The sequence below is a fragment of the Nannospalax galili genome, unplaced genomic scaffold (genome assembly GCF_000622305.1).
Source record: "Nannospalax galili isolate Female #2095 unplaced genomic scaffold, S.galili_v1.0 scaffold127, whole genome shotgun sequence".
NCBI classification, from domain to species: domain Eukaryota; kingdom Metazoa; phylum Chordata; class Mammalia; order Rodentia; family Spalacidae; genus Nannospalax; species Nannospalax galili.
Genome location: NW_008360326.1, coordinates 4,124,710 through 4,135,757, shown reverse-complemented (window position 1 = coordinate 4,135,757; position 11,048 = coordinate 4,124,710). Strand labels below are relative to the sequence as shown.

The 11,048-nt window shown below is 47.8% G+C and overlaps 1 protein-coding gene and 1 pseudogene across 4 annotated transcripts in view; one reads left to right on the top strand and one right to left on the bottom strand.

Moving 5' to 3' along the window:
* Tns1 (tensin 1) overlaps positions 1-11,048 on the top strand; it is a 209,401-nt gene that overhangs the window by 39,946 nt on the left and 158,407 nt on the right. The window lies entirely within an intron of this gene.
* Positions 171-683, bottom strand: LOC103727809 (annotated as a pseudogene).

The window sequence follows — 11,048 nt, the reverse complement described above, 5'->3', positions numbered from 1 at the left end:
GTTTGTGTTTCATTTGTTGTTCCTTTTCAAGTGTGTTGAGTTGCAATGTTAAATCATTTATTTGTGTTCTTTCCATTTTTTTTGTTTTGTTTATTTTATTTTATATTATTTTTATTTTTTATTTTTTTATGGTGAAAAAATCTGTATTTAGAATTAGACTACTGGACTGCTTAGATGATCCCAATTTTGTTGGCAACATCCAAAAGCATCGTAATCAGGAGCCAGACGAACATAGGCTTTCTCTCTGACAGGTCTGATCAAGGTATTGACCTTGGCCACATCAATGTTGTAGTTTCCTCACAGCCTGTTTGATCTGGTGCTTGCTGGCCTTGACATCCACAATGAACACACATGTGTTGTCATCTTCTGTCTTCTTCATGGCTGACTCAGTGGTCAGGGGGAACTTGATGATGGCGTAGTGGTCAAGCTTGTTTCTCCTGGGGGCGCTCTTGCGAGGGTATTTAGGTTGCCTCTGGAGCCCCAAGGTCTTGGGTCGCAGGAAGGTGGGTGATGTGCGGATCGTTTTGTGGCTGTGAACGCCTTTCAACATGGCCTTCTTGGCTTTCAATGCCTTCGCTTTGGCTTTGGCTTTGGGAGGGGCAGGACCTTCCTTCTTCGCTTTCGGAGCCATGTTGGCAAAAAGCTATTATTTTTATGTGTATGCGTGATTGCCTGCATGTAGGTAAGTGCACCTGTGTTGTGCAATGCCCACGGAGGTCAGAAGAGGTTGTCAGATCCCCTGGAACTGGAGTTATGGACAATTGTTAGCTGCCATGTGGGTGCTGGGATTTGAGCCTGGGTCTAATGCAAGAACAGTCAGTGCTCTTAACTGCTGAGCCATCTCTTCAGCCCCACATCCAGTGTTCTTAACCGCTGAGCCATCTCTCCAGCTCGTGGTCTGTAGTTTTTACACTTCTTGTAACTCGTTTGTCTGTTGGATTAACAAGGTAAAACTGGCCTCAGAATGTAGCAGGACACATTCTCTGCTCTTTGAAGCTGCTTTAAAAAAAAGTTTTTGAAAGGGTTAGCTTTGTTTTACTTTTGAGATAGGGTCTCACTTATCTGTCTGGGCTGTCCTGGAACTCAAGGGACCCTCCTGCCTCAGCCTTCCAAGTAACTGGGATTATAAATGTGTGCCACTGTGCCTGGTTCCTCTTTTCTTTCTGGAAGAGTTTGTGGGCAATTGATATTGATAATTCTTTAAATGTTTGGTAGAATTCACCTGTGATATCATCTGGGTCTGGGTTTTTCTTTGTGGGTAAGTTTGGATTTCGTTTGCTCTTGCTTTTCAAGTGCGTTGAGTTGGTATGTTAATTCAATATATTTGTTATGGGTCTGTTTAGCTTTTCCATTTCTTTTTGGGTCAGATTTGATAGTTTGTGTCTCTGTAGAAAACTTTTTTTTTTTGACATATAACTGTTTATAGTGTTCCTTCATAATTTTTATCTCTTTAGGGTCAGTAGTGATGCTACCTCTCTCTTTCTGAGTCTGTTAATTTGAGCCTTCTTTCTTTTTTCCTTGGTCATTCTAGCTAAAGATTGTCAGTTTCTTCCATCATTTCAAGGAACCCACATTTTTCTTACCTTTAAAAGGTTTTCCATTGTAATGACATTTATTGAGTGCCCTTGCATAGTTACTCACTGAGTTCTGTAAGCACCTCACATAAAACAGATGTGTGGCTCTCTGAGGAGAGCACTAAGGTGAAATCCCTGCACCAGGGCCACAGCTAGCAGGCAGGGAAGTTACTGGCATGCAGGTCCAAGGTTCCAGAGTCTGATGGCTTTCATTATGCAAGGGACTTCTCTGTTGCATTCACAACCTTTACCCTCTGTGGGTAGACTCCATTGCTAAGGGAAAAGTTATGGTTCAGTGCTCCCCATCAGTGAGCTTTGGCAGTCCCTGGGTGGGTGTTCCTGTCCTTCCACCTTGTTCAGTGGGCTACTTCTGTGGGAGAGGCGGGAGTTCTATGCATCACTGTCTAGCATTCCTAGCCACTTAGTCTGGGCAAGGGAAGTCTGTATCACTGTCTAGCATCCATAGTGACTCTAATGCTGTATTCCCTGACAGCACCCAAGCAACCCCTGTCATGTCCTCTAGAAACTTCTCATCTCTGCTGGGGGCTTTCCTGAAGCAGACTCCCAGGAAGTGCTGGCCCTGCAGGGCTCCTGTTCTGGCATTTGCTTTGCCTATGGCATGGGTCCAGGGTTAGGAGGGTTCTGGGAAGCTGTTTCCTCCTTGCTTTATGGAAAAGTTACAAGAAGTTGTTGCTGCACCCTCTCCCCCACTGCTGCCCTTTTCTTCTAGTTCTTTCTGAGGTTAAAGTTTAGAATAAACTCTTGGTTCCCCATAAAAACCCAGCATGTGTGTGTGTGTGTGTGTGTGTGTGTGTGTGTGTGTGTGTACACAAAGGGGTAACATGCAGGCTTGGAGTATGTTGTGGATATGTGTAGGAGTAACATGCAGGCTCAGAGTGTGTTGAGTGTGTGTGTATGTAGAAGTAACATAGAGGCTTGGAGTGTGGTGTGCATGTGTGTGTAGGGGTAACATTCATGTAACATGCAGGCTTGGTGTGTGTGTGTGTAGGGGTGACATATAGGCTTGGAGTATGTTGTGTATGCATGTACCCTTCCCATCTGTAGGGAGGAAAAAGGCTCTGGAAGAAAGAGACTTTGAGGCCTAGCTAACTTCTCACATCCCTGGACTGTGGCTCCCAAGAGCTCTCATATTTGCCTGGAAAAATGCTGGTGTGTGTGTGTGTGTGTGTGTGTGTGTGTGTGTGTGTGTGTGTTTCTGACTCTGGACTGTGTGAGCACCACATGGAGGTTCACTGCCTTGGAGAGGCCTTGGGAATTCAGAAGTGTGAGAGAACACAGAACACAGGGAGGATGCATGGGAGATGAGCAATGGAGAACTGGAGGCGAGAGGAAGAAGGGAGGAGAATCCTGGAGTCCTAGCAGAACAAGCCTTGTGAATTTTGCTGAGGGAATAGAGGCTAGCACAGCCTGTAGTGGGGTGTAAGGAAGGTTGAGGTCTCTGGTGGGAGGGAAAGGGTGGAAGAGCCAGTGGAACCCAGGGGTCCTATCGGTGGGGTATGAGGGAGACCCCCTCCATATCAGTCTCTGCTGCTTCTGGCTTGTGACTTGGTGCCTTCAGAGCCAGCTGAGCTGCATAGGAGAGTGGAGCTTCTGGTGGGCTTTTCCCTTTTGAGTGTGGTGAGCTGGGTATCTAGCACTCTTAGTGCCCCGCCTGCTGGGGTACCATTGGTGCTGAGAGAAACAGTCTGTGCCACACTGTCCTGACATACCACCTGAGACCCAGTGGATCTCCATGCCACGCTCTGCCTGGAATCTAAGGTTCGATGTCAACCCTCAGAGCCTTAAAGTCAGTGACTTAACCCCTTTACAGAGCACAAATGGCAGGAGAGGTGGAGAGTGAGGTTAGAGTCCCTGCCCTTAGGCTTTGATGGGTCCTGACGCTACCATTTATATGAGCTGTGTTCCATCAGGCAACACACTCATTTTCTGAAATCTGATCCCTGTTGGTATAAAAATGGTCACAAAGGGCTGCCAAGATGGTTCAGCAAGATAAAGGTGCTTGAACCCACAGAGTGGAAGGAGAGACCTAACTAACTCTTGCAAGTTGTCATCTAACCTCCATATGTATGCAATGGACATGCACGCGCGCGCACACGCGCACACACACACGCACACACACACAATTAAAAAATATATTAAAAGATCAAAAAGCTGGACCTGGTGACCCAGACTTATAATTATAGCTACTCAGGAGGTTGAGGCAGGACTACTAAAAGTTCAAGGCCAGCCTTAGCTACAAGATGAATTTAAGGTCTGCCTGGGCAACTTATTGAGACTCTCCCAAAAGAAAAAGAAAAAAAGGGGTATGATGTAGCTGTAGCTCAGTGCTAAGGTTCAGTCCTAAGCCTGCAAACACAGAAAAGTGACATTGGTCTTGCTGTCACGCTTGCCTCGAAGGGCTGGTGTGAAGATGAGAGAGCTTGCAGGTAAAGTCATGGTATGTGATATAGGCCCTTGCTTAATACGTGACCTTTGCTCTGATCATCTGACATTCCAGGACAATAAAGCACTAAGTGCCCCCACAATAACACAGGGCTTAAGGTCTTAGGTGGCCCACAATGGTAGGCCAGGACACGGCCATAAAGTGACTACCCACCTCCTGCCTGCAGTCACCTGCTGCCTGACCAGCCTCGTCCCTGGTTTGTTTTCCATGTAGACCTAGGAGGTCCTTGCTCCCTCTCTCAGGGTGCTGGTGCCTGGCTGATGAATGACTTGGCCAGTTGTCCCCTGCAGTGAGCAGGTGGGTGGATATTCATGGGGGGCCATTAGGAGGAGAGGGGTGTGTACAGAGCGAGTCACAGATTAACGCCCTGGCCTGTTTCCACTGGCACTGGCCTGGAGTACCCAAGTGAGGGTGCCCAGAGGTGGCTGGGTTCAGACCAGGTTCTGTAGGGCACAGCGGGGGGTGGGGGGTGGGGGGAGGTCACTCCTGGGTCATGCATGATGGGAGGGGCATTAAATGCCTCTTCCTGGACATGGAAACACACACAGCTTGGATTCCACTGCTGGGGTACAGCTTGCAGAAGATCCTATGTCATTGAGCCCTTAGGATCTGTGGAATCTGATCCTCGCCATGGTATGGTAACTGGTATGAATGTGACCACAGCTGCTGAGGAAGAAGCGGGCTGGGAAGAGGAGTTGTGCACTCACATGGCCAGGGACATGGTGGAACAAGGTCCCTGAATCTGCATGCAGACTTGAGGAGAGCTTTGGGAGAGTCTGAGCTGAGTCTGGCTTTCCTTCTTCACGCCCACTAGTTGGGACATGGTGCAATTTGCACAGCATCTTTGTGGTTTGAGTTCTTGATCCATGAAATGCCCTGGCTCACATATTACTGTGAGAATCAGATATCAGATGAGTTAACATGTACAAAAATGCTTAGAAGAATAAAGACCAGCAATTATTATTGATACTCTGCTAGAAATGGAATCTGAAGGTACAGGCTCTAAACTAGACCCTCGTTCTCTGCCTGACTGAAGCTTCCTGGCCCTCCATGGAAGACAGAGCTGGACTGTCATATGAGGTGGTGATCTCTCAGCAGCTGATGTGTCATGGGGAGGAAGGTGGATTGGTGACAATCAGGTCTCTTGTTTTAAGGTCTGGGGGTCTGAGGGTCAAAGGTGATTTGTTTCCCACCTCTGTTGCCTATGGAGTGACCTTGGGCCATGTTTTACAGTGAGTTGGTCCTCACTGATGGCCTGGTCATGAGTCCTGCCAGCAGGATCTTGGTGTGGATGAAATTAGTGAGTTACTTAGCTCACTGTACATGCTCTGCTTGCCTGGTGTGCCATAGCTGGTGATTTGTGAGCATGATGGCTGTCTGAGGATCCCAGAGCAGAAATGTGTCACCTGATCTCCAGGCCAGGTATGCTTACTACACTGTCTGGGTAGTATGTACCCTTGTGTCTTCCCTCTCCATCTGAGCATGCCTTGTCAGGTGACTTGGGGCTTCTGGGGAGCTTTTTGGAGTAAACTTACCTCTAGGGACTTAATCCTTTATTCTGCTCTGGTTATTATGACCCTAGTCTGGGTCTTCCTTAGTCTCTAAGATTTTTTTTTTAAGATTTATTTTTTAATTACATATATGTATGTGTGGATATGTGAGCTCACAGGAGAGCAGGTGTCTGCAGAGGCCAGAATCATCAGATCCCTCTGGAGCTGGAGTTACAGGCAGTTGTAAGCCACCAGATGTGGGTGCTAGGGATTGAATTTGGGTCCTCTGCAAAAGCAGTATATGCTCTTAACCATTGAGTCATCCCTCCAGCCGCTCTAAGTTTTTGTTTTAAAATTTTTGTATGTGCACACATATATGTGGAGGCCATAGGACAATCTGAGATTGTCACCTTCAGGAACACCATCCTTTGAAACAGGATCTCTCACTGGTCCAGAACTCACAGATTAAGCTAGACTGGATGGCTAGCTAGAGTGTCCTGGGCATCCTCCTGTCTCTGCCTCCCCAGAGCTGGGATTTCAGGTGTGGGCCACCAACACTGACATTTTTAACATGGGTTGGGCTTTAAACTTAGATATTCATGCTTGTATAACAAGCAGTTTATTGACTGACCCACCTCCCCAGCCCCTCAAGCCCCCATCTCCCTTTTCACCTTAATTTTCAGGTGATTTCAGGTTTATAGAAAAATTTTGATAATGACTCAGAATTTCCCCACACCCTGCACTTTGTCATACTGGATCATGCCCGACCACATGCCAAAACAGAGAGGCTCTATTGATTTGACGCTAGCAGCGAGTCAGAGTTGAATGGAATTCAGCCAGTGTTCCCACTGGTGCCCTGAAGTCCAGTTAGAGATTCCACACTGCACTGAGGCCTCATGTCTCCTTAGCTCCCCCCAGCCCAGGATAACTCCTCAGTTTGTGTTGTTGCTCATGGTTTCGGCCATATTAAAGAAACCTTGAGTTTCTCTCTCCATCACGCCTACATCTGCTGATTAAAAAGAACTGACACTTATCCTCCATCTGTTTCTCAACTCAGTCACCTGTTTGTGTCCATGTGGCCATCATTCTCTAGGGTATGGTCCAGGGCTGCATACTTTTTTGTGATGCGGGAGCTCCCTGAGGTGGTAGGATCTTCTGTGCTTGGCTGCTTGTGGCATCAGCTGGAGCACCCAAGAGAGACCTATGCAATGTATCTGTTGAAGATCTTATTTTGAGGGTCAGGTTTCCCAGGATTCCATCGGCAAATTGTGGAGTATGTAGGGCTAGCCAATGGGCTACAGACTCAGGCAGGGGTGCTGTGGTCTCTTGAAGCAAAACTTCTTCCCCAGGATACCTGAGTGTTTGTTCTTAAGGCCTTCAGCAGATTGAAGAAGGCCCAGCCATGTGATTGAGGGTGCTATCCTTCATGTAAGGCCATTCACATCTACAGTGTACCTCATAGTACCACCTAGAATGTGTTTGATTCAGTCCCTGGTACCATAGTCTGCCAGGTTGACATAGAACTCACCATCACACACATCCACCCTTACTCTAAGGAAACTGAGACCTGTTTTTATGAGTGGAGAAGATCAGGGGACAGGGCCAACTTGGAAAGGAAATATGAAATTCAGGTCTGATCTACCTTAGCTTCTGAGGTTGGCCAATCCTCCCTTTTATCCCTAGAATGGGAGAAGTCCTATTGATTTTAGTTGTGTATAGGGGTCAGTGGGATTTTCTATGCCTATGGGTGAAGGTGAGTGAGAGAACCCCTGCACAGAACAGCTACTTCCAGCCCTGGGAAAGGACACCCCAAGCTTGTGTGACTGTCGTTCCTTCTGAGGACTTGGTTGGGATGGCACTTCCCTCCTGGGAGGGCTGAGGTGGTCTCTCGGTTTCTGTCTTGGATCTGATCAGCTTGGGAGAAGGAAACAGTGAGACTGAAGTGGTTAACCACAAAGCCCAGGCAGGAATTGTGGCCTTATGGCAGGTGAGTGTGTGTGTGTGTGTGTGTGTGTGTGTGTGTGTGTGTGTGTGTGTGGTGTGAGTGTAAGATCCTGAGGTGGTGATGGGTAAGAAGACCTGGAGATGCAGAGGGACCTTCTGAACCGGTGAGAGGGCCAGCCCACCCTCCAGTGGAGCTTTCACACTTGACAGAGCCCCTTGCAGTTCCCCAGGCTGCTGGGAGAAGAGGAGGAGGCGGGGGAGGGGGAGACCTGACTTCCCAGGAACTGAGAAGGTGCTGTGGGAGGGAGTTGGGGAGAAAGTGACCGCATTTAAGGAAAGAACACTAAATAAATCCTGAACACCTCTCACTCATGGGAACTTGACATTCGTGTTGGTTACTTTCATGTTTCTGTGACCTTAGTTCCTAACAGAAACAATACCAGGCAGGAAAAATAAATTTTGGTTCACAGTTTTAGAGGCTTTCAATCCATCATGGCAGGGAAGGCATGATGAAACAACTCAATTCAAGGCAGTAGAATCATACAGCAGAGGCTGTTCACATCATGGTAGACAAAAAAGCAGAAAACAAGGCAGGAACCAGGGACTGGTCTAACCTTCAAAGACCAGGCCCTAATCAACTACTCCTGGCAGCCTGCCCTACCTGCTAAAGAGCCACAACCTCCCAAAACTACTGTACCAGTTGGGGAATAAGCATCAACACATGAGCCAGAGGGGACATTTCAAATCAAACTATAACAAGGTCTTGCCACTTCGTTGTGTATCAGTGGTCCTTCTTCCTCCTGTAAGAGGAAACTGAGGCCTGGGGTAGTTAGACTTGCAGAAGAGGGGCAGACAATAGACATGGTCACTGAGGGTAAAAGAGATGGTTTTCTTGGTCTTCACAGAGGACAGCTTAAAAGGACAGTCCTGAGAGGATGCTAAAATAGAAGGCAAGCTTTAAGGTGGATCTTCTTGTGAGTGAAGTTTGAGGGAGTCCAGGGCACTGAAAGCACCACTGATCCTCCTTCTCTGGGATCTTCCCTGGGTCCAGCAGAGAGTTGGACCATCCTGCCTGGGTGTGTGTGTCTTAATGGCAGTAACAGGCTGGAAGGAAAGTCCTAGAGACTCTGCTGGCTGGCACTAACTTTGAGTAAAGCAGCACAGGTGGCCTGCTCTGCCCCCAAGAGAATGTTGTTCACGAGTCTACTCCTGTGTTTTCCCATGAGTCCAGACTTGGAACTGGTGACCCAGAGACAGGACTAGTGTCTGTGGGTGTCCTTGGGTAGTGGGCTTGCCCACACCAGTCTCATTCTCCTCATCTGTAGTATAGGGACGGTAGACATTGTGTTTGGTGCATTGGGCTACCCTGAATGGCCCTCTGAATGGTGTGTGTGTGTGTGTGTGTGTGTGTGTACCCTGCTCTTGGCTGGGTGACTAATGAACTCTTTATAGAACTGCTGTTCCTGCCCCCTCACTGGGGAGGCCACAGAGGACTGGTGGGGTCCCTCTGGGTCCTATGTGGGGTGCAGGGCTCCGTGAAGGCTGGGTGGGTAGGGTGGCCATACACAGTATTTCTGTAGCTGCTTCTTCTGACCCCTTCCCTGTCCTCCCCAGCTCACACGTGAGGATGACAATAAAAACACATGCTGCCAGCTCTGAATAAGGCCTGACCTCAGCGGTGAGGCATGTTCCCCCCCACCCCCAGACGCTTTGCATTCCTGGAGCTGAGGAGGCCAGGGTTGGCCTCAGAGCATCTAGCTGCCTCCTTCGTCCTTCCTAAGACCCCTGTCCACCCTGCTGGGTCTTCCTGGCCAGTCTCTGAAGGGATTTGAATGGTGCAGGGCCCAAAGGTGGTGGCAGATGGCCTAGATCGCATACTAATAGTAGTAATAACAGGAATACTTAATTTTTATTAAGCAATCAGAAACCAAGTTTCACACTAAGTACTTTCTATGGATTGTATCAACAGATCCCCAAAATAGTCTCAGAGAGGGTAGGGTGGGGAGAAAATGGAAACCGAGGCTTAGAGAGGTCAAGCTGCTTGTCCAGTATCACACAACTAAGAAGTGGGTAGCTACAGGACCCCAGTGATGCTAATGTCCCATACCTAAGGCTTCCTTTGGTCTGCCTCAACCCAGACTCAGGACCACAGTCCTGAGAAGATGCTAAGGTGGCAAGGCTTGTTTAGCCTGGGCATTCCTGGGGCATCTATTCTCCTGGGTTTGGCCATGGGAAGCCCTCGTGATTCTACCTTACTTAGAGCCATGAGGTTAGGAATGTTAGCAAGCAAGAGGCCCTTTCCAGGATGTATCTGATGCCACTGAATGCAGTGAAAATACTTTTATTAATGTTTCCTAGTGAGACTGTCGTCTTGAGAAATGACACCCATTTCTCCCTTCGTGCTAATTGAGCACATGTTGACTACCAGCTAGAGCTTCTAGGAGGCACTGGGAACCATGTTCATACCAAGTTAGTGTAATTCTGGCCCCAAGCACAGGCTTCCTGCTCTAACTTCCAGTTCTCCTCACAATCTGACCTTCTTCTGCTTATTGCTGACTTTCCCTGTCTGGGTCATAGCCTTTCGGGTTCTTGCAGCTATGCAGCCCAGTCCTCCTCGCCTTCCTCTCCTTCTCTGCCTCCCTTATTGTCTTGATTCCAAAACTCTCATTGCTTCAGCTCTGCTTTGGGTCTCTGTCTCCTGCTACACTCTTTTCTGGCTTGCCTGCAAAGTTCCTTAAACATTGGAGAGATGTAAGTTCAAATTCCAACTTGCTGTCCCTAGCTTTGGGGTCTCTCTTGGTTATACTTTTTCCGAGTGTGAGGTCATCTTCCTTTGAGGGTGGTATGGGGATTTGAGATGATAGAACGAGAGTTGGTCCAGAGGCTGTATGGATGAATGGCAGTCAAAATTTTTGTTAACCTATTGCAATCCATGTAGACGCCCACCTACTGCCAGCCTGGTCCCTCCTTTGTGACCCATGGCACAGGTGAAACCACATGTCTTCATGTTCAGGATGCAGATGAGGGTTCAGGCAGAGGAGACCTGACTCCTGCATTGGACTGTGTGTGGACATCACATGCGGGAGCTGGAAGGAAATTGTAGGTGTCCCAGCTGTGGCCAGGCATGTCTCTTTCCCTACAGAACTCTGACCATTCCACACAGTTATTATCTATGTGTATTGTAAAGAGCATTTTAATTTTCTACTTATTTTGAGTGATAGGATTTATGGACTTGACCTATGATTACATATATGTGTGTGCATGTGTGTGTGATTTTTTTTTTTTTTTTTGTGGTTTGAGACAGGGTCTCAAGATATAGCTTGGGCTGCCCTTGAAGTTATGATCCTTCTACCTGTGCCTCCAGAGAGCTGAGATCACAGGTATGTGCCATTGCACCCAGGATATGTCTTCTTTTTGAACCCATGTTTTCTTTTAATATCCTCTTTATACCACACTTTAGGAGACATGGGATTTAACATGGGTCCCAGTGAGCTTCTCTTTCTGTTTTATTTTGGGGAATCTCAATCTCTCTCTCTCTCTCTCTCTCTCTCTCTCTCTCTCTCTCTCTCTCGTATG